The 23,858-nt window shown below is 32.8% G+C and overlaps 1 non-coding gene and 1 pseudogene across 1 annotated transcript; both read left to right on the top strand.

Moving 5' to 3' along the window:
- Window positions 1–13,252: 13,252 nt before the first annotated feature.
- On the top strand, window positions 13,253–18,016 carry LOC114755256 (callose synthase 12-like; annotated as a pseudogene).
- LOC114755281 (small nucleolar RNA J33) lies at window positions 17,289–17,369 on the top strand. Its single transcript, XR_003741298.1, has one exon. It is a non-coding gene; the product is annotated as a small nucleolar RNA J33 (small nucleolar RNA).
- Window positions 18,017–23,858: the final 5,842 nt, after the last annotated feature.

The raw sequence follows: 23,858 nt of genomic DNA, 5'->3' as shown, positions 1-23,858 counted from the left end.
AAAAATTCTTAGATGGGAGATATTAGGTTCTTGACCAAAAACCAATTGTAAAGGGGAGGACTTGAGATAGCTTGTTAGCCTGATACAAATTAATGTTATTGCATGCAAAATTGCATGTCCTCAAGCAGAAATCGGGAGATTTGATCTCAGAAGTACTGGTCTTGTAATTAATTATAATTGTTTAATTAATGATTATGTAAGTCCATTTTGTGTGTGAACATGTACTATAGGATGTTCAACATCAATCGCAAAAGACATACAATACTCATTGAAAGCTTGCGAAGTAAATTCACCAGCATTATCTAGAAGTATTTTCTTGATTGGACAGTCAGGAAAATGTGCTCTTAATTGAATTAGTTGAGCAAGCAACCTTGCAAATGCTAGGTTACAAGAGGATAATAAGCAAACATGTGACTATCTTGTTGATGCATCAATTAAAACCATGAAATACCTAAATGGTCCACATGGTGGGTGTATCAGCCCACAAATATTCCCTTGTATGCATTCTAGAAATGTGAGAGACTCACTTTCTATTTTTGCTGGTGATAGTTGAATGATTAATTTCCCTTTAGAACATGCAGCACATGAGCAAACATGTGATTGTGGAATCTGTTAACTTTTGTATGAATGTCCATATGAATTTTCAATTATCTTTCACATCATAATAGTCCTGAGGTGGCCTAATTGGTTATGCCAAACATTAAATTTATTGTCACTTGTAAACTCCTGGTTTACAATAGCATGTGTCTCAATTGTACTAAGTGTGTATGTACAAGCCTAAAGAAAAGGCAGGTATTCTTTTTAGTGTGCATTTCTTACTAGGAATTAAATTTGTGATAATAAGATATTCTTGATTTCCTTCATTTATTGTTTCAACATGATATCCATTTCTATGGATATCCTTGAAACTCAATAAATTTCTATTAGGCTTGATAGAATAAAATGCATTATCAATATGTAATTTTGTTCCTTCAGGTAGCAATACATGAGCTCTTTCAAAGCCTTCAATGAGGTTTATACTTCCAGATATAATCTGAACATTGGCTTCTCACATTATTAGAGAAGAGAAATATTTTTCATTTCTAAGTATTGTGTGAGTTGTTGTATTATCAACAAGACACAAATTTTCATTATTGATATCAATAATGGTAATTTTTCATGAAAAAAAAATATACGAAAAAGATTAAAAAGAAACATGATTAATAAAAAGGAATATAATTTTATGATTTAATAAAAAAATCATAATTTTATTTATTTGGGAGTTAATAACCTTACAAGTAGGGACTTTATTGTGGTAAAAAGAGACACACTTATAAGCAAAACATAAAAATATACTTAATTATAAAAACTCAATTACATCAAGATGGCTCATTTTTGGACACTTCCATCACCAGTTAAGCAATCAATTCTTCTATTAGGATGGGCAAATCAGCAACATCTAAATGAGCAACATCCATGTTGCCATAATCAAAATCGCCTTTTTCTCAAACAAAATTTGTTTCCACCTTTGGCTCTTTGCCTTTATTTTTATTTTTATTCTTATTTTTCAGCGATTCTTGATAGAGGTTAACCAAATGTTTTGGCATATGATAGGTATGAGATCAATGACCCTTGCCACCATAATGATAATAAAGATTTTTAACATGATTATTATTTCTAATAGGTTCTTTTTTTTTTGTGAACTATTTCCACCAGATTCTTTTTAGTGATTCGCATCATTATTTGCCCACTTTGGTGGGAACAACCACCTCAACGGCCACGGCCATGACCACATCCACGTCTATGACCATGGCTTTGGGTTGATTCACTTGCTACTAAATTCGCTTTTGGGAATAGAGTGGAGCCAGTAGGATGAGATTCATGATTCCTCATTAAAAGCTCATTATTTTGCTCAGCTACAAGCAGGCAAGAAATTAATTCAAAATATTTTTTGTATTAAGGAGAAAATAATATGGAATATATTTCTTATATATTCATGATCAGAAAGGGGGAATTTATACACAAGAGAGGAGCCTCAGTCATTAGTGGCTCATTATTAGGGGATAATATCCTATCCTATCATATCTAATTTGATCCTATATTAATTATAATATATTTACATATCTTTACACTTCCCCTCAAGTTGGAGTATAGATGTCAATCATACCCAACTTGTTACAAAGATAGTCAACCCAAACCCCATTCAAAGCTTTAGTAAGGAGATCACCCAATTGATCACCGGACCTCACGTGTCCTGTTGAGATGAAGTTTTCCTTGATCTTATCTATAAAAAAATGACAATCAATCTCAATGTGTTTTGTGCATTCATGAAACATTGAATTAGAAGCTATATGTAAGGCTACTTTATTGTCGCACCACAGTTTTGCTAGTAGTGAGCTTTTAAGGCCAACCTCCTTTAATAATTGATATATCCAAACGATCTCGCACACAGATTGTGCCATAGCTCTGTATTCTGCCTCTGCACTTGATTGTGATACCACATTCTGCTTCTTGCTCCTCCAGGACACCAAATTTCCTCCCACAAAGACACAATATCCTGTAGTAGATCTTCTTGTGGCCTTTGAACCACCATGATCAGCATCACAAAAGCACTCAATATCTGTATGACCATGATTTTTGTATAATATCCCACGACCTGGATACCCCTTCAAGTAATAAAGCACATGCTCTAAAGCTTCCCATTGTCTGATAGTAGGCGAGACCATAAATTGGCTAAGTACACTGACTAGATAGGTTCTCAAACAGCTTGCTCTTAGCAGCATCAACAGTATTCTCAGATGGTATGCTTCCATCGACATCAAGGAGTGGATTATAAATCATAGGAAAACTATTTGGCACAGCCCCTAACTTTTTAGTTTCCCTCAACAAATCAAGAACATACTTCCTCTAAGTCAATAAGATTCCTTTCTTACTTCTCAAGACCTCAATTCCCAGAAAGTACTTTAACAGGCCCAGATCTTTTATTTGAAAATGAGAATTAAGAAAGGACTTAAGTGAAGAGATCCCTGACATATTGCTCCTTGTAATCACAATATCATCTACATACACAACCAATAGAATCATGCCAGTGCCTGTGCTCTGGTAGAACACAGAGTGATCACACTTACTTTGACACATGCCAAATTTCTGCACAATAGTACTGAACCTGTCAAACCATGCACGGGGACTTTGCTTCAGGCCATATAAGGATCTCTTGAGGCGACATACTTTTCCACGCTCTCCCTGAGCAACAAAGCCTGGTGGTTGCTCCATATAGACTTCTTCAAGAAGATCACCATGTAAAAAGGAATTCTTTATATCCAATTGATAGAGATCCCAGCCATAAGTTGCCGCCATAGAGATGAAAAGACGAACGGGGGAAAGTTTCGCAACAGGGGAGAAAGTTTCAAAATAATCAACACCATAGGTCTGAGCATAGCCTTTAGCAACCAAGCAAGCTTTAAGGCGGTCAAGGGTACCATCAGCTCGAGTTTTAGGGGTTAAGACCTACTAACAGCCAATAGCCTTCTTTCTTGTCGGTAGATCCACTAGGGTCCAAGTGCCAGCCCGGTTAAGGGCCGCCATCTCCTCTTCCATAGTAGCAAGTCAACTCGGGTGGGTTAAAGCTTCATAAAGGGTCTTAGGTACGGAAATAAGATCTAAATAAGAGACAAAGGCACGAGAGGCAGGGGAAAGGTGGTTATAAGAAACAAATGAGGAAATAGGATGGGTGCAAGTGCGTTTACCTTTGCGAAGAGCAATGGGCAAGTCAAGCGAAGGATCTGGATCAGGAACAGGAGGTGTCTCGAGTTGGAGAGATGTAGGATTGGGATGAGAGATGCTCGACACAGGATCCGATGACAAAGCAGACACTATAGGGCCGGAATTTGGGATGGTGACATTGATCTCCTTGGAACGTCTTGTGTAGACACGAGACAGGGGTGGTGGCATAGGAGTCGGAGCCGGAGCTGGTGGAGTGGGTGATGGGAGAGCAAGGTACACCAGAAGGTCATCCTCTTCCATAGATGGAGGAGGGGCAGGTGAAATGGACGGAGAAAAGTATGGAATCGATTCCTGAAAGGTGACATCTGCAAAAACGAGATAATGATTGAGAGTCGGAGAGAAACACCGATAGCCCTTTTGAACCCGAGAGTAGCCAAGAAAGACACACTTAAGGGACTTCGGATCTAATTTGGAGACAGATGGCCGTACATCCCAGACAAAGTAAACACAACCGAAGATCCTAGGATCAACAGGAAACAACGGTTTTGAAGGGAAAAGAGTAGTATAGGGAATGTTACCATCAAGAATCGAAGAGGGCATGCAGTTAATGAGGAAGCAAGCAGTGGAGATAGCATCAGCCCAGAAAGGTTTGGGAACCTTCATTTGAAACAGAAGTGCTCGTGCCACCTCTAGTAAGTGGCGATTTTTACATTATACAACACCATTTTGAGCTAGTGTATCAACACAAGAAGACTGATGAAGGACATCATTTTGAAGCATATAGGATTGAAACGTGCTAGAAAAATATTCTTTAGCGTTATCACTACGTAGAGTGCGAATGGAAGTATGAAATTGAGTTTTAATTTCCGTAAAAAAGGCAAAAAAATGAGAGAATAATTCAGAACGAATTTTGATTAAATATAACCAAGTTGTACGGGAATAGTCATCAACAAATGTAACAAAATATTTAAAACCCGTTGTTGACTCAACAAGACACGGACCCCAAACATCAGAATGAACTAGCTCAAAAGGGGATAAAGCTCGTTTATTGACTCGAGAAACTAAAGGAAGATGATAATGTTTGGCAAACTGACACGACTCACAATCTAAAGATGACAAATGTTGAAACTGAGGGTAAACCCTTTTTAAAGAAGACAAAGACAAATGACCCAAACAACAATGTGCTTCAAAAGGAGTGAGACCACCGGCACAAGCCACAGCACGAGACCCTTGCTCATCAAGGAAATAATGTCCACCAGATTCATAGCCCTTACCAATAATCTTCTTCGTCAAAAGATCCTATATCAAGCAATGATCAGGAAAGAGTGAGACCCAACAGTTTAATTGACGAGTAAGTTTACTAGGGGAAAGCAGATTAAATGCAAGATCAAGTACATCAAGCACAGATAACAAATGAATGGAGGGGGTACGTTTAACAATGCTTGATCTGAGGACCGGGAATGGGAGCCATTGGCAATAGTGATAGTTGAAGGATTGGTGTAAGAATTATAAGTGGAGAAGAGATGGCGGTTACCTGTCATATGGTCAGTAGCACCAGAATCTATGATCCATTTGGAGGAAGAAGAGACAAGAGCAGTAGCCTGATTACCTGTAGCAGCAGGAGCACTCACGGGCGGTGTGAGAGATTTTAATTGGGCATATTCAGCAGCAGAGATTGTGACCTTGTCATCAACTAGTGTTGCCACATGTGTAGAGTTATTACGTTGTTGTTTGTTTTGCAGCTAACGACAAGTACGCTTTGTATGGCCTGGTTCCTTACAATTATAACACATCATCCCATTTGAATCTGGAGGGGTTCCCCCTTGCTTAGAACTGCCATAGTTAGTTGTCCCACGATTCTCATTTTGTCCCCGACTGATTAAAGCACTAACAGGAGCATTTGTAACTGGCGATGAAAGATTCTCAATCCTCATCACATGAGAGAACACCTCCTGAAGGGTAGGAATTTCAAATCTAGATAGAATTTGGGATCGAACAGTCTCATACTCAGACAGAAGACCCGTGAGAAAACTCATGATGGCCATGTGCTCCTGTTGGGCCTGTTGAACTTTCAGATCAGTAGTGAGGGGCATTAGAACATTCAATTCTTCATACATTCGTTTAAAGTCCATGAAGTAGGTTTTGAGAGGGCGATCCTGCTTCTCTGCACGATAGAAAGCTTTGCAAATCTCATAAACAAGAGAGATATTTCCCTTGCCTGGGTATAAAAACTCTAAGTAATTCATCAGTTCTTTAACAAATTCACAGTGAGTAACAGAAGAAATAATCTCACTGTCAAGGGAGTTGTGGATCTGTAAAAAGAGCCGTGCATCGTCCCTTAACCATGATTGACGGGAGTCAGTGGTCAGAGGGTCTTCAGTTAAATGATTCTCCTTCTCAATGATTCGTAAGTAGATACGAATAGTCTTACTCCAATCTAGGTAATTTGTCCAGTTTAATTTGTGCTCAGTAATCTTAACAACTACCGGAACCACTTCAGAGGTAACTATAGACTTAGTATCACCCATAAGAGATAAACAGAAAAGAGATAATAATTCTAGCAATGGTAAGGAAAAAAAATAAGTGGCCACAAATGATCACACAGGGACCAAACAACACCTCCTACGGTCTATAGAAGGCAGGAAAACAGCAATACTAGATTTGAACATTACTGTTCACAAGGCACAGTACCCAAACAAGTCTGAATCAACACAATAGGGGAGACCCAGATCTGAAAAACACCAGGGAATCACTGGAAAACCACAGCAGGTGACAGCGTGTAAGGCTCACGCGCTGCTCAGACGGCGATGAAACTTTGGGGATCGGTCGGTCAGCACCGTGCAATCCTCCCTAACTGGCGCGTGCTCCCACCAAACACCCGACACAAAAGCCCTAACACTGAACATAAGGGTTGACGCCAGAGACCCACTGTACAGCGCAGACAGAGTGAAACCAAACAGAAAATCTAACCCTAAATGGCCTGCTCTGATACCATATTAAGGAGAAAATAATATAAAATATATTTCTTGTATATTCATGATCAGAAAGGGGGAATTTATACACAAGAGAGCAGCCTCAGTCATTAGTGGCTCATTATTAGGAGATAATATCCTATCCTATCATATCTGATTTGATCCTATATTAATTACAATATATTTACATATCTTTACATTTTGAAACCTTTCTCGCGGTATTGCCGCTGCAAGAGCACATTGGATGTATGAAATGTGAAGAATGTTTTTTCTAACATATCTTCATCAGTAATCTTTTCTCCACATAATTTTAGTTGAGAAATAATTCTAAACATTGTAGAATTATAGTCAATCACAGATTTAAAGTCTTGCAAATGTAAATGCATCAAATCATAATGAGTTTTAGGAAGGATTACAATTTTCTAGTGGTCATCCCTCTTTAAATTGTTTCAAAGAATAAGTGGGTCTTTTATTGTCAAATATTCAATCTTGAGTCTCTTATGCGAATGGTGACGTAAAAAAATCATGGCTTTGGCTTTATCTTGGTTGGATGCTTGGTTGCCTTTTTTGATTGTGTCTCCTAGACCATTGACGTTTAGATGGATTTCTGCATCTAATACCCAGGATGAATAATTCTTTCCAGTAATGTCAAGAGCCACAAACTTAAGTTTCGTGAGATTTGACATGATAATACTATCATATAAAAGTTAAATAAAAATTAATATTAAGAGAATGCAATAATAATGAAACAAATCAATATGAAAGTAATGTAGAAATTTACCTTGCGGTTGATGAGCCTTACTACAACAACTTCGATTACAAGAGCACTTCGTGCTGATAACGTCTTATGAAATGGAACCACAAAAGTAGAGTAGAGAAAGATGAAGACAAGAAAATGAGAGAACTATTGTATTTCTTCACTTTTTTCACAACACAAATGACATGACCTAATTATAGGCATAGTTTTATATAATGACAAATAGTGGATAATTAATTTCATGAATGTAAGTGGAGGTGAGTTACAAGATTAAGTAGATAGTGGAGGAGTAATGCATAGTGGATTTAGTGGAAGTTACTTGGTGAAGTTAAAAAGGATGGGATAAATGGACATCTATATAATGTTCATAACAAAAAGCAATTTATTAGTTATATGATTAATCAATAGTTAGTGTGTATATAAAATATAAGATTAAATATATTTTTAAAAAATAATACTCTTACTATGTATTTACGAATTTTTATAATATTTTTTCTAATAATCATATAAAGAAAATTTAAACATAAATAATTTGATTAAATTTACTGAAGTCATCAATTTATTATATATTTTATTAAACATAATAGGAAAATATGAAAACATCTGGGTAATTTTTGCTGGGGTTGTGAAGAGGAGAAAGAGGTTGAATGTAAATATAGTTACATCTTTAAAAACCTGTAATTCACTGATGTCCATCCAAAAGTTGAAAAATTTTGCTTCTTCTAAAACCTTGGTTTCATAGTCTGAAATCATGATTTTGGACCAGACTTTAGTTTTTTCAAAATGTGTGATGTTTGAATGGTTTTCAAGTCGATGGGGCTCAAAAATGCTTTTTCTTAGTTCGCCAAACACAACCAAGTTTGTATGGGTTTTTTCGGTCATAAATCCCTTACCACTGAGATAGCTCTTTATTTGATGGTTTATCTCTCACGTCCCCCTCCCCCCCCCGGGGGCCCCAAAAAAAAAAATTCACAGAAGGGCAAGGATAACGTAAGTTGAACAATTTACTCTTTATTTCGTTAGATTAATTGATGACAAGCATCTATGTGTTTCTCGGTCCATGACTCTATAACTTAGATCCTATATTTATATCACACTATAATCAGTCTCGTAAAATAAAAATCTAAGACATACTCTAGATCAGTAATTGTCTTTCTTTCTTTTTTTTTGGCTAGCAAGTAATTTTTTCCCCACTGATTTTCCACTGACTTGGTGAAATTCACTTTGTAATATCGAAATTCAATTCTTTTCTAGACACGGTCTCTTATTATAGTAATTTATAGATGGTTAGTGCATAAATGCCTATAATTAAAATTAATTTTATGTAATTTATAGAAAGGAGCAGTTTAAATTTTTTTCACTTTTTGTGGGTTTGAGACCTTAAACTTACAAAATAAAAAATATAAAACTTGACAAAACAGGACATGTCAAGCCCGTATAGGATTTTTGGGCCGAAAGGCCCGTGTAGAATTGAGATGTCTTTAATGGGGCGTTTGAAATATCCTGCAAACACTTCAAAAAAAAAAACTTTTACACATGTTGATACAAAACCTATCTCATATATTTATCTTGAACATTATAAAAACAAGAAGCCAACTCAGGTACTCATCACTTTGATGATCACCCCAAACTCATGAGATCTGAACCATTTAGATCTGATGTAAAATAGTCCAAATTTGATTTTTTATATATGTTTAAAATAATTATTTTAATAAATATTAAATCTAAAATAAAGATAATCTTTTAATTACTATTATTTAAAAAAATATGTCTATTTAAAAATGATTAATTAAAAATTTTAAATATGAATCATTTGGATTAGATCTGGACGGTTTAAATCTGGAGAACTCAAAGTGATAACCACTCAAATTGGTTCGGTAAAGACTCTTCTTAAAAACTAAACCAAACATTTCCACGCATGGGACACATGTTAGAAAAGCAATCCCGTGATCCTTTTTGGGATGGATTGAACATGGGATTAAAATCTTCCTTGTCCCATTCTACCCCATGAACTATCTTAATCCAAGTTCAAATCTTGTGCACGAAGAAAATTGCTCCTAAAAGAACTTTAGGATTACATCCCCGTAAGTTTAAGCCTATTACTGAAAAGCATAAAAAAGTTTGTTCCACAGAAATTACTAAATTTTGCATTGAAATCAGCAACTTGCAAAGCTGAGGGAAAATCGTAAAGCTGCCATTTGGAAAGCACATGAAATGTTTTGTTGACTTGGAGATCCAATTTCTATACTCGTTAATTTAAGCCTCGTTGGACTATAGTACAATGAAGATGCATTTAATTATTTGACAAAATTTTCATAACTAATACTCCGTTTATTATGTTTATAATTTTGAATGTTCATTACATAAACAGATGGAACTCTTTTTACTTCAGGAACAAGAAGGAAAAAATTGATTAAAATTTTCATTTAATATTTCTCTGGTCATATTTAGAAAAAAAAGAGAAGACATTTTTTGATCTTATTTATAAGGCATTCAGAGAAATTTTTTATATGGATGTACAATTTTACCCTTCATTTATTATTGTGTTAACTTTGTTTACATGAGGTATAGTGTATATTAAATAGGCATAAAGTTAAAAAATTGTTAAATTTTAAATAATATTTAATAAAGTTTAACGTTTCTCTTAATCTGTGTAAAACATATTAGAAGTGACTTATAAATAAGATCAAAAGAGTACACAATTTTTTATGCACTCATGCACCCATCCCTTTTCTATTGGGAAAGTCAGAGGCATAGGAATGGAAGTAGATTAGGTTCCTATTACGGATTTACATCCAAACCTATTTTGAGTCTAGCCTAATTTGTTTAGTAAATACTCCCTCCGTCATTTTTTATGAGCAATAACTATCATCTTCTTCTTGTCCCTAAATATAAATAATATTTGTAAGCTGTCTTAAATTTTTATAGCAAATTTCATATTTTACCCTATTAATTACTTATTTTAATACTCAATATATTTATTATCTTATTTCTCAAACCATTATTTTTTTTCATCACATATTTTCTCTCTTTTATAATTCTCTTTGTTATAATAATTTCATTATTCTCTTTCTTATACTCTCTCCCCTTATAAATAAAGATATTTTGAAAAAAAAGTATTTTCAATTTCTATCTATTTATTGTCTTTAACTAATTTTTTGATCTACGTAATGAAATCTAAAATTGCTTATAAAAAAAGATGGAGAAAGTATTAAATAGGTTAAACTCAAGTTCAGGCCTATTTAGGTAAATATGCTAGGTATATCTTCATTAGCTCTAATCTACAAGTCTCTTGACCTATCCTATTTGTGTGTTTTTTTTTTAACATTTGTACTAATATAGATAATTATACATAATATAATTTAAATTAATTTTATAAATTATTTGTAAAATTAATTATTTAGTTTTAACGCTGAGTTTCCCATCCCATCATACACACACAAGGTCAAGCCTAACCATTTCATTCATTAGTCCTTCACCTCTTCCTTTATTCTCTTCAGTTGCTTAAGATGGTATTGCCAGGTCACTCCCTTTTCCAAGATTTGTATAATTCACTGAAGTATAATAATTGCTATTAAGTTTATTTTAGTGGTGTCTGAATAAAATATTAAAATCTCGATAGGAAGAATTTGTCCCAATTTATATAGAAAAATTTAAAGAGGTAAAATCTCGTTTTACATGCTATATGTTGTACTTGGTTAATTTCAAAAAATATATCTCTTTAGTTAACACAAGATTGATTTTTCTTATTCTTACTTATTGAGACAATTGTTGTTAGTCATTTTTTTCTTTTCCTACCAATCTCTTTTCTTTTAAGACATAACATAGGGGTTAAGATATATTTTTAGTTTTTTAATATTATGACGTTTAAAAAAAATAATATTAAGATCTTGAATATTAACAAAATATTTTCAAATGCTAACATATTAAGTTTGATTTTTAAAATAATAGTAACTGTTTCAAAAATCATCATTTAAAACTAAACATTTTAAAATTAAAAAAGTAAAAAAAAAAAACCTTTTGAAGTTAAGCAACCATATTGATATCTTGTATAAGAAGGTTTTTTCCTATTATATTGATAAAACATTCTCACATGTTAGCATGTTAGCCTTCTTTTCTACTTTTAAACAAGTTTATTGGCAACCTGGTCCTCCTTAGTCCTTACAATAGGGAGAGAGAAGTATACATATGTGTGTATTAATTGTTAAACAATTCAAAGCAGAGGTAGATGCTAAAAGGTCTCTTAAGTTTCCATGAAGAAAGGCTTAGTACCTACAAGTATTTTTTGGTTCAAATATCTTTTGAAAGTTTAATCTCGTATTAATTTTGTTCCTAATTTAACATTAACTGATATTTTAGCATCTTAACCCTTCAAAATAAATATAATATCTTAACACTCCTTTTTAAAATAAAAATACTTTTAAAAAATTAAGAATTAAAAAATGGTTTGCAGGTTTACTTTAAATCATTCAAAATTTTAGGTGAGATTTATTAATTTAGTTTTCAGAAGAATGACAATTTTTTTTCCGCCAACCGAAGCCTCATCACAACTTAAATTTCTAAAATTTAGAACCCAATTTTTACACTTTCATGAAATTAAATTCTTAATTGTCCTTGTTTCTCAATTTTCATATCTGGTTTGTCTCATTGGGGTTCATTGGCTTCGCCTATTAGGCCCTGTTTTTGGATGTCTCCTCAAACCATGGTTTGGAGAAGAAATCAGCCAAATAAAAGGAAAAAATATGAAACCATGGTTTCGGTGGAAGTGATTTGAAGTTGTTTATGACTCAAATTTTTCAGACGTTGGTGTAAGCCTAACAGCATATGACAAAGTAGCCCCCATATATAATTGATGCCTCACTCTTCATTTCATACTCAATCCTTCACTATTTAATTTTATATTTTATAAATATACATACATATTAATTATTTATTAATTATATTATTTTATATATTATTATGTTAGTAAAAATTATTTTATTAACAATTTTATTTCTTCAAATCAAAATATATTATAAAATCTATCCCTTATATAATTATCATATTAACTTTTGCTTTTTTTAGTAATTTGTACATGTAAAAAATACTTTTGATAACAACTATCCAAATACCTTCACGTCTCAGAATCACTTTTTCATAAAATTTATTTTTCCTAAAATCTATTTTCTAGAAGTTATTATCCAAATTATAGTTTGGTTTCATTCAAACACCCCCTAAAACATAAATCCGGACAAACGCTTCAAGGTTAAGAAAGAGCGACCGGAAGGTGGGGCCCACAGGACGGAAGGATTCTCCCACTTGGCTATCAAAATTGTCTCCAACATGTGTCCACGTCGACTTCAGCATCATCCATCCCTCCTTTTAGCTTTTGGTTTGCTTTTTCACATTTTAAAAATGAAAAATGACATTTCCACTTCTAAAAATAATTAAAAAAACGACATTAAAGAATCTTTTAAAGCTTTTAATAATATTCAAAGATCACATATTTTAAAAATTAAAAATGAAATAATTTTTTAAATTAAATTTATGTTGATTTTTTTCGAATTTAAATATTTAGTTTGAAAATGATAAAAATAATAGGTTTCTTTTTACTAATGATCCTTACAAAAGATAAATAAAAAAAAAAAAAAAAAAATTTGAGTTTTTTTTTTGGACAAGAAATTCAAAAGTAGGTTAATTTTTTTAATGATCCTTATAGAAAGGTATATACATACTTAAAACATAAGAAAAAATTGATTGACAAAAGAGAGTCTCCATAACAAAAAGGAACAATGCCCATCAATCTTTTTTTCCAACAATCTCAAATGTGATGATATTGATACGTACAACTCTTGTTTGTTTTCATGCCCTCTCCCAACAATCTTCACTCCCCTCAAATTGCCTAAGCCAAATATTATGATTCTCAGATAAGCAATCGAGAAGGTTCAAGAATGTCTTCAGGTTAGACATCTTAACTTATTGTAAAATTTCATTTAATTCGATGTCTTATTAATACATGAGGTTCAATTTACCATATCTTTAGTTTTTTTCCCCCATGGATTATGAAGCATAATGTTGTATATTAACCTTCTTATTGTTAAAATTATACCATGAAAAAATTCAAATATGAGTTGAAAATATTTGGAGATTTAGTAGAAAAATACCATAATTAAGATGTTGTCTTTCTTTTCTTTTGTTGTAATCACATACAAAGACCTTAATCTTGTCTCTAGAAGTGTTTTTTTTTTTTTTTCACTTCCCGTATGGGTAAAATATATGCATGCACGAGTGTTGGTTAACAAGACATGTTATATTTGGCATAGTGTTGGGATGGGTCTAAAAAAAATATTCAAGGCTATGTTTGCATGAAAAATTTGCAAATTAACGGGTCATATCAGCAAATGATATATAAATATGCTCAACTCACCATTTAAAAAAAACAAGACAATTAAAAACCCTTTAAGAGATTAATGTAGAAGAAGACCTATATATATTTGAAATGTCATAATTTATATTTGAAACTTTTCTATTTGCAATTTAAAAGCCCTCATTTTGCATTAATCTTCTTATAAAGTTGTTAATTGTCACTGTCCAAAAAATTATTAATATGCCATCGCTATTAATTCATTCATTTATCAATAAATAATAAAGAATAAAATGAAGGTCATGTTTTAATTATTATTTTATACATATAGCTTATTTTACGCTAAGTATCATTCAGTTTTTTCTAAGCTTCAAAAGTTAATGGTTTATATTTAAAATACTTATTTTTTTTATAACTATGTAATTTATTTGAATATGATATTTGATATTTAATTTCAAGCTTATATTGTTGGGTCTAAACTAGGCGTCTCTCTCAAATACGTCTCTTTTGCATACGAATTGGAATTCAAAATCACAGCCCTTTTAAAAAAAAATCTTGTGTAATATTATCTCTAGGTTTTAATATAAAAACTAGTTAAAAATTAAATTTATCATAAATATGGTATCTTAGTTTACTGTGTCTCCTAAACTTATAATTTTTTTTCTCAAAATATCCTATTGATTGCACATATATACTGAGGGGGTTCCACCATTGATTAAAGATAAGAGTTCAAGAAGGCTAATACCCATGTTCTAAATAATCAACTTAACTGATTTTTTTAATATCTATAAATTAATCATCTAATTAGCTTTTATATTAAGAATGGAAAGTAGTCATTTTCATTCTTTCATCACATTTCTAGGTTTGGTAAAAGGAAAAAATATGAAACAAGAATTTTCTTTATATTATTCTTCAACTTAACGACTGTGGAGTTAAATACGTTATATAATATATATATATATATATTTAAAATCTAACCCTTCCTTACGAAGTTTTTTTGTTTTGAAATAAAATTGATTTCTCATAAAAGAAAGCAAATTATGTTAACATTTCTGCGATTTTTTTGTCGGTTTTTGTTTTTGGCTGTCAAAAACGCTAATTTCCCTCCTCGAACACTGCATGCACGGAGGCTTCCTCCCGTAATTCAATTTATTCATTTGTTTATTTATTATTAATCATTAATAACTTCGAATTTTTTTTGGCGGTCAAAAACGCTAATTTCCCTCCTTCAACACTGCATGCATGGAGGCTTTAACTAATTTTGCTTCTCGTCAACCGCCTCCACCACCAGTTGACGGCGGCCGCCGACACCACCCTTTGGAATTCACTGACTTGACTACCCACTATATGACTTCACATCCTTCTCTTCTTTCTCTCTCACTCACTCTCTTTTTCCTTCTTTCTTCTGCTCCAGAAACTATGAGTCTGCGCCGTTGTCCTCGCCACCTAGCTTCTACTCAAAGCCGGCCACAGCAGTCGCCGGAAGATGAAGTATACAACATCATTCCCGTTCACAATCTCCTCGCCGACCACCCTTCTCTCCGGTTCCCGGAGGTACGCGCCGCTACGGCCGCTCTTCGTGCCGTTGACGACCTCCGGAAGCCCCCTTTCATTCAATGGCTTCCTAACATGGACCTTCTCGACTGGCTTGGCTTTTTCTTTGGCTTTCAAAAGGAAAATGTTCGGAACCAGCGAGAAAACCTTGTGCTTCAGCTTGCAAATGCCCAGATGCTCTTGAATCCTCCTCCTCATAACAGCGACGCTTTGGATGACACTGTTCTGCGAAGATTCCGGAAGAAGCTCTTGAAGAATTACACCAATTGGTGTTCTTATTTGGGAAAGAAATCCTACATTTGGATTTCCGATGGCCGCCGATCTGAGGAGGCCTCCGATCAGCAGCGACGAGAACTGCTTTATGTCACCCTCTATCTTCTGATCTGGGGTGAGTCTGCTAATCTTCGATTTCTCCCAGAATGTCTCTGCTATATTTTCCATCACATGGCCATGGAGCTGAACTTGATCTTGGAGGATTACAAAGATGAACTTACCGGCCATCCCCGTGTGCCCTACACTTTAGGGGATCAGGGCTTCCTGAAATCTGTGGTTAACCCCATTTATGAAAAGATTAAGGCCGAGGAAGAAAGTAGCAAGAATGGAACTTCTCTTCACAGTGCCCGCAGAAATTATTATGATGATATCAATGAATATTTTCGGAGTAAACTATGCTTTTATCATCTGAGATGGCCTATCGATGTGAGCAGCAATTTTTTCGTGACACCCAGTAGTGAGGCAAAGCATTTGCGATCGAGATTCCAATTTAATCTTATGCCAAAGGAACAAATGTTAAATGCAAGCGAGACACTAAAGAACAAGCTCAAGGATGCTACCTATAGGTTGAAGCTCAGGTATGGGCTTGGCCATGGCGATCTCTACAAAAAACTTGAACCTAACCAGATTGAGGCTAACAAGTTTTCATTGGTATGGAACGAGATAATTTTGTCTTTGAGGGAGGAAGATCTCATCTCTGACAGAGAGGTTCAACTTCTGGAGTTCCCGCCAAACTCTTGGAATGTCAGGGTTACACGCTGGCCATGTTTTCTCCTCTGCAATGAGTTCTTAATGGCGCTTCGTAAGACCGAAGAACTAGTTGATGGTCCTAATGATCAGTGGGTTTGGAAGAAGATATGCAAGAAGAAGAAGAATGAGTACAGGCGGTGTGCTATCATTGAAGTTTATGATTGTATCAAGTACTTGATTCTTGAGATTATTATCAAACCTAATAGTAAAGAGCACTCTATTTTAACAGTCTTGTTCCAAGAAATTGATCACTCCCTTGAGACTGGGAGATTCACTGAAATATTTAAAATAACTGCACTGCCCCAGCTACACAGAAAGTTGATTCCACTGGCTGAGTTATTGAACAGGCCCCAGAGAGACTCTAACTGCTTGGTGATTGCTCTTAAGGATCTCTACGAGATTGTTCTCAGAGATTTTCTCAAGGACGAAGAATTGAAGAGTACTTGTTACAGGCCACTTGAGCATGATTTCCTACTCTTTGATAATTCCATTCAGTTGCCACCTGAGATGACCAACAATGAGGGGTTTTATAGGCAAGTTCGACGCTTGCACACAATTCTTACATGCAGGGATTCAATGCAAGATGTTCCCGTGAACCTTGAAGCTAGGCGGAGGATTGAATTCTTCTTCAGAAACTACTCACTTTTTATGGATAGGTCCCTTGATGTTCCTCAAGTTGAGAAAATGACGGCTTTAAGTTTTCTGACTCCTTACTGTGATGAAGATGTTTTATTCAGCGAAGAACAACTAGGAGCTGAGAGTAACAAAGATGGTAGTACGATGTTGTACAATTTGCAGACTAAATTCGATTATGAGTGGAATAATTTCTTGGAAAGGATGAGGCGAGAAGGGATGATTAGAGACAGTGATTTATGGACTGAGAAACTTAGAGATCTGAGGCTTTGGGCATCTTACAGAGGTCAAACACTGGCCAGGACTGTTAGAGGAATAATGTATTACTATAAGGCTCTTAAGATCTTGGCTTTTTTGGATTCTGCATCAGAAATGGATATCCAAGAAGGCTCACATGAACTGGGTTCGATGAGTTTGCTATTCAAAGGCCATGAACACGGGACTGCTTCGATGAAATTCACGTATGTGGTTGCTTGCCAGAAATATGGGACTCAAAAGAAGGAAAAGGATCCTCGGGCTGATGAAATATTGGATCTGATGAAGAATAATGGAGCTCTTCGAGTTGCTTATGTTGATGAGGTTGTCATTGGAAGGGATGAAAAGGAATATTACTCTGTTCTTGCCAAATATGACCAGAAATTGGATAAGGAGGTTGAAATATATCGTCTAAAGTTGCCGGGTCCCTTGATACTTGGAGAAGACAAGGCAGAAAATCAAAATAATGCCATTACCTTCAGCCGAGGTGGTACTGTTAAGACCATAGACACGAACCAGAACAAAAACTACTTTGAAGAGGCACTTAAAATGTTGAAGAATCTCCGGTAAGAACACAAGAATTATTATTATAGTTTAGAAATCAGAGAGAACACAGCTTTTACTACTGGTTTTATTGTTTCATGTCCTGGTTGGTTGATATTAGCCCAGTAAACAAGTTTTGTAATTTTGGGAGAAAGTTATTAGAGATAATGTTGTGTTGGATCTTACTTGTTTGCAGCTAGTCTTCGGGTTTTTTATGTGGCAATGTAATACCATCTGCAGCAAAATGACAAACACACACACACACACATATTGCTTTCGGCTGGTTCAGTACTTCATTGTCATCATCATTGTGATAATTGGCTTGACGGAATTTACTGAATTCAAGTTTGTGGATAATTGTCGGATCAGAGTTCGTTGCAATGAACTCTTCAGCTAGGAAAAAAAAATCTGCAGGCTAACTTCTGACTTGAGGTAATATTTGTCATGTATTTACTAGAGATTTTTGTGCAAGTACCAGTAATTTTGGTGTGGCTGCTTTTGTTTGTGGATCTTCTGTTAGTAGACAAGTTTAACAAGACTGATAAACCTTTTTAAGGTCTGAGCTGAAAACTGTGCTCCTTGAGTTGTGTGTTTGAATTTTTTTTTTTATTTAATACAATTTAAATAAGCACGTGCACAATCATGTTATCGCTCAACTTTGAAACTTCATCTAAATATGATAGATGGTGTTGTCACTAAAACAACTAGCTATTTGTGTTTGAATTATTTTGAACAACTGGACTAAAGTGGCTTTGAAATATCATATCGTAACACTTCAATTTAGTGGGAACATATGATCTTATGAACTTTTATTTAACTCATGATCCATGAACAGGGGAGGCCTTTTTCCACAAATCCACATTTTGGGACGTGTTTTTTGGTTAAATGCCCATTACATTAATGAACATAATGTAGTCTAGATTCACATGGATAGATTTAATTTTAATTTATCATAATATGTCTAATGTTAACAGTCTTTTTACATACTCGCACAACCATCATATAGGTGGCGTTATTATTTAGATAACTAATTATTGATTTTTGTTAAATAATTTATATTAAGAGTTAAACTTAAAATAAATATAATTTTTAACTCTCACTTTCAAAATAAAACATATTTTAAAAATCAAACAATTCAACTTTAAATCGTTCGGAATTTTGGATAGAATTTATTAATTTAATTCTCAAAAATGTCAAGATCTTATAAGAAGGTTAAGACTAAGTTGAGACCTCAACATAACTTAAATATCCAAAATTTAAGCATATAAAAATGCAAATAGCTCACTAATTACCATTTATTATTATTTTAAATTTGTTAAATTTTACAATTATGAAGATTTGTTTAATTAATTTATGGGAATATTTAATCTTTATTTTAAATAATTAGTCCTAATTTAATATTATTAAGGGAAAAAAACTAGGCCTTATTTTTATGTTGTGTGATAAAGTTGCATTCCTCCTATTAATAAGGGGGTTGGGTTTAACTGAAGAGAGGTTAATTTTTCTAACGTAACAAATCAAGGTGTGAAGCAATACATATATTTAGCACCTAACAGTATCTCGAATAAGATTCTCTCAAGTATGAGGATGCTTTAAAAAAAAAAAAAAGTTGCATTCCCCATCAGGTATGTACACTGTTTATGATTCTATCACTTAGATCCCACTTTATATCGCACAGTCATAACAAATCTAAGACCTAACTCTAGATCAGTAATTTTTCTTTTCTTTTCTTTTCTTTCTGTGGCCAGCAAATAATTTTTCTTTTCCGCCCATTTAACGAAGATGATTGATTATACTTGATTTCTAAAGAGAATATATCTCTTCTCTTGGATGTATGAAAAAGTTACACAATAATACACCTAATACATTAACTAAAAATATTAATTTGAAATCATCAAAATCACCAGTCTCCCAACTTTGGGGGCAAAAAGATGCATGGTTTGTAAGAATTTAAGTGAAATTGTTAGTAATATTGAAATTTAAAAGAGAATAAAAATGTTATTGAAATAGATGAGAAATAAATTAATATGGAGTATTAAGTAAAAAAAAAAATGTGATTTCGTTCTTTCATTTTTGTTTTTCCTTTTTTTTGGCAAATAATTTTTTCCTAAGCAAGACAGATTATAAAAAAATGCTGCAAGGGTGAGAGAAATTCACATGGTGATATTGAGAGGGAAATTCTTTTTTTTCCCCCCTTTTGCTCAAATGGGAGAGAAATTTACTTTGTAATCTTGGAACCTACGTTTTTTATGATTAGAAAATGTAAGAGAAGTTTATTTTGCAGGGAAAAAGGGTACTGCTCCAGTCCTTAATATAACACCTAATTATTAAGTTGATTTTAGTCCTAAATATAATACCTATTTATCATATTTATTAATTTTTTCTAAATTACTCTATGGATACTCTCTCAACCATAATCAAATAGACGACGGAGAGGGGATATTAAAGAGGATGATTTTAGTATTTTAAGAAAAACATGTCATATTTTTTAAAATTAACTAACTTACCTAATTTCCTTAATCTAATCAAATTAGTTAAATAAGTCTTATATTAAAAATCGGAGAAGTAATAAGTATCTCGTCATGTTTAATAGTAAAATCATATGATTTAATTTTGTAAAAGTTTGAGCTTCAATCGAGTTTACTTCTTCCCCCAAATTGATTTCAAGCTTCCGTATATGCTGTCCTTATATTAGGGTGCTTATTATGCCCGATAATCCGATGTTAACGCCTGAGCCTATGAAAAAAAGATGCTCAGCCTGGCCCAAAAAAAGATAAAAAGCAACCGAAAGGAAAATGGACATTCTTGGACCGCCCTCATCACAAACATAGCCGGGCCACATACAAGGCATGCTACGCTACCCAATTGCCCCAGTCCGATATATAGATATATATATATATATGCGATTATATATTATAATATATATTTGTTCCTGAATATATTATAATATATAGTGCAATATTAATATATTGTACTCCTCTAGTCATTAATATAAGACCTAATTAACTAAGTTAAATAGATTAATAATGTTAGCTAAATTAGTTAATAATATCTCTAATCCTTAATATAAGAACTAATTGACTAATTTGAGTAGATTAATCAAAGTATTCAAGTTAGTTATTTATTTATTTATAATAAATATGTGTTATGTTTTTTAAAATATCATTGCTAATCAAGTGTATTGACTAAAATTATCATTATTACTAAGACTACTTTGAAAAAAATGGATAAATATGATAGACAAAGTGGATGGGGGTTTTACATTTAGGACTAAAATAAAAGTCAAATGAACTCTTATTTTAAGGATCAGAGGTAGTATGATTTTTTTTTTCCTAAAACACCCTTAGCATCTTTCTTAATTACTTCCCTTCCTTCCCTACTTAATTATTATTGAGAGAATATCAATAGAGTTAATTTGAAAAAAAAATTGATAAACATATAAAAGAGGTCTTATATATATGACTAATATCAACTCTCTAATTAGGTACTAATGTTAAGCAGCGGAGAAGTGCTATGTTTCAATATCCAAAAAGAAAATAGGAAACTGTGTTTCAAGTACATGTGAAATAATCTTAAATCTCAATTGTTTTAGAAGATCAGGAACATTATTGTTTTAGTGTGTACATAACACTTATTTAATTTCATGGATTTGTTGCCACTTAGAGTACTTCTTATTAATACAATAATTGATTCATATACTATTTACCATCTGGATTTGTGTTTGTTATTATTCTTTTCCAACATTCTTATACATTATAAGTCATCAATAATTGACTTTATTGGTGGTTAATTTTCATATTTGATAGTGGCAGTTTCGAACAACGAATAATGTTACCCGGCATCAACTCCCCAATTCAAATCAACTGTGACCAGTGAAGGAAAGTTAACAGAATAAATAAAGAACAGTTTTAAAAAAAATAATATATAAATTATTTCCTTATATCAACAGACTCTACATTTTTATAGTTTTGGTTTCTTAAGATATATGTCCTTCAGTTTTAAATATAAGACTTCTTTTATAGTGTAAATTACACTATAAAATAGGTTTTATATTTAAAACCAGAGAAGTACTACTTTTTTAACCTTTACAAATTACTTGATGTGTACAATAATTGTCTTTTAACTTTTTTATATTGATATTAATTGATATATCATGAAATTATATTAATTATACTAATTTTGAATGTGATATATAGAATACTCATAATTTAGTAATATAATTACATATGTTGGCATGTCTTGATATTCAGTATACCTTCTATTGTTTTGTAGAGGTTTCAATTTCATCATTTTCTCAACCATGTGGAGATTGATGCAAACCATTTAAACTTTGAGGCTTTAATTACAATATTTTCTTATTACTTTATTTTTAATAAATTATGGATGTTAAATATAAATATTTGTTAAGACATATGGTAATATTTTAAATTTTAAGACTCAAAGTTGTATACTTGGATAGGGAAGCCCATCCTACTCGGCCCATCATTGCCTAGTGAGAAATGGCCCAGGCTTCTACTTGATAAGGCAGGATAGTAGGCTGCACAGGCTGGGCATTATTTAGAAGTCTTACCCATGTATACCCTTAACTTATATAGCCTCTTTTAGAATCAATTTAATCGTGCTGGTAAAAAAAAAAAAAAGAATCAATTTAATCGAGTTATGATTAATTTTTCTTAGTTCAGACCTTTAAAAAAATGAACAAAACGGGAGGTCTTGATCTCTTTCTTGTTTGGTCCTATTCTCTCCAGTATTAAGATACAGGACGGAACACATTGAAAAGCACATCCTATAATCCTTTTTGAAAGAGGCACCTGTCTCTTGAACAGTACTAATTTTTAAGCTTAAATCTTATGCATGAATAGAATTGCAAATAAAAGAACTTTTTTTTTTTGGCTAACGCAAATAAAAGAACTTTACATCCGTGCAAGTCTAGCTTGATTGTTAGTATTACTACTATTAAGGGTGTGTTTGGTTTGAGAGGAAGGGAAGGTTAAGGTAGGAGAGGTTTTAACATTATATTGTTCAGTTTAATTAGAAAAGAGGAAAAGAACTAATAAAAGTTGGTTAAATTGATAAAGAGTTAATTTATAATCTACAAGGTTGTGAGTTTGAATTTCACTGCTAATATGAGGAGCTTATTGATGGGTAATCTGTAAGTATCTCTGTAAGTACTCTTTGAGCCTGGAGGTATGTGTTGATCTCGTGAGCCCCTAGAACTCAATTCATCCAAACTTTTTTTCACCAAAAGAAAAGAGAGAAGAGGAAAACAATATTTAATGATCATTTGTTTCATTTAAAAAAAGGAGGAGATGGGAGATAATAATTAGGTTAAAGTATATATTTGATCATTTACCTTTACGTAAGGTTTCACTTTAATCCCTTAACTTTATACTTTTAGTCCTTTAACCCCAAAACTGTTAGTCTTAAATGATATTTTTTTTGTAACAATCATGACTGGTTTGAATATTAAACTTAATATATTAGCATTTAGTAATGTTTTATCAACATTTAAGAGCTCAATATCATCATTTTTGTTAATAGTTTTAGGGTTAAAGGACTAAAGGTTTACTGTTTAAAGATAAAGGATCAAAATAAAATCTTGTGTAAAGTTAAAAGACTAAAAGTACACTTTAGCCTAATAATTATTTCACCATTTATATTTTTTTTCACTTTTATGTTATATACACTAATTTACTTCTTAATATGAATTAATAAAAATTCATTTTCATTTCAACATATTAATATGTGCATAAAATGATTGTTATGATGAAATTTTTTTTATCTCTGTTTCATATAATAATATATTTTAAAAATCAGATTAATAAATTTCATCTTTGCCAAGAGATTTATTATTTTTTTGGGTGACATTAGTATTCCCTTACTACTTTTTAACTTAAAAAGGTTAACCTCATAATTTAATTTAATTTATTATATGACCCACGTCAATTGAAATTAACAAATTTCTCATACTATAATTCATTAAATCCCTGTGTAATTTTAGAAAAATGAAATAGTCTTTTCAAGTCGATAATATGATCTGATAAGAATTAAAGCTGAAAAAGAAGAAAAAGCCAAA

The sequence above is a fragment of the Neltuma alba genome, unplaced genomic scaffold, assembly GCF_004799145.2.
Source record: "Neltuma alba isolate B1F8T4 unplaced genomic scaffold, ASM479914v2 tig00010245_pilon, whole genome shotgun sequence".
Taxonomy (NCBI): domain Eukaryota; kingdom Viridiplantae; phylum Streptophyta; class Magnoliopsida; order Fabales; family Fabaceae; genus Neltuma; species Neltuma alba.
This window is presented reverse-complemented; position numbering and strand designations above follow the sequence as displayed.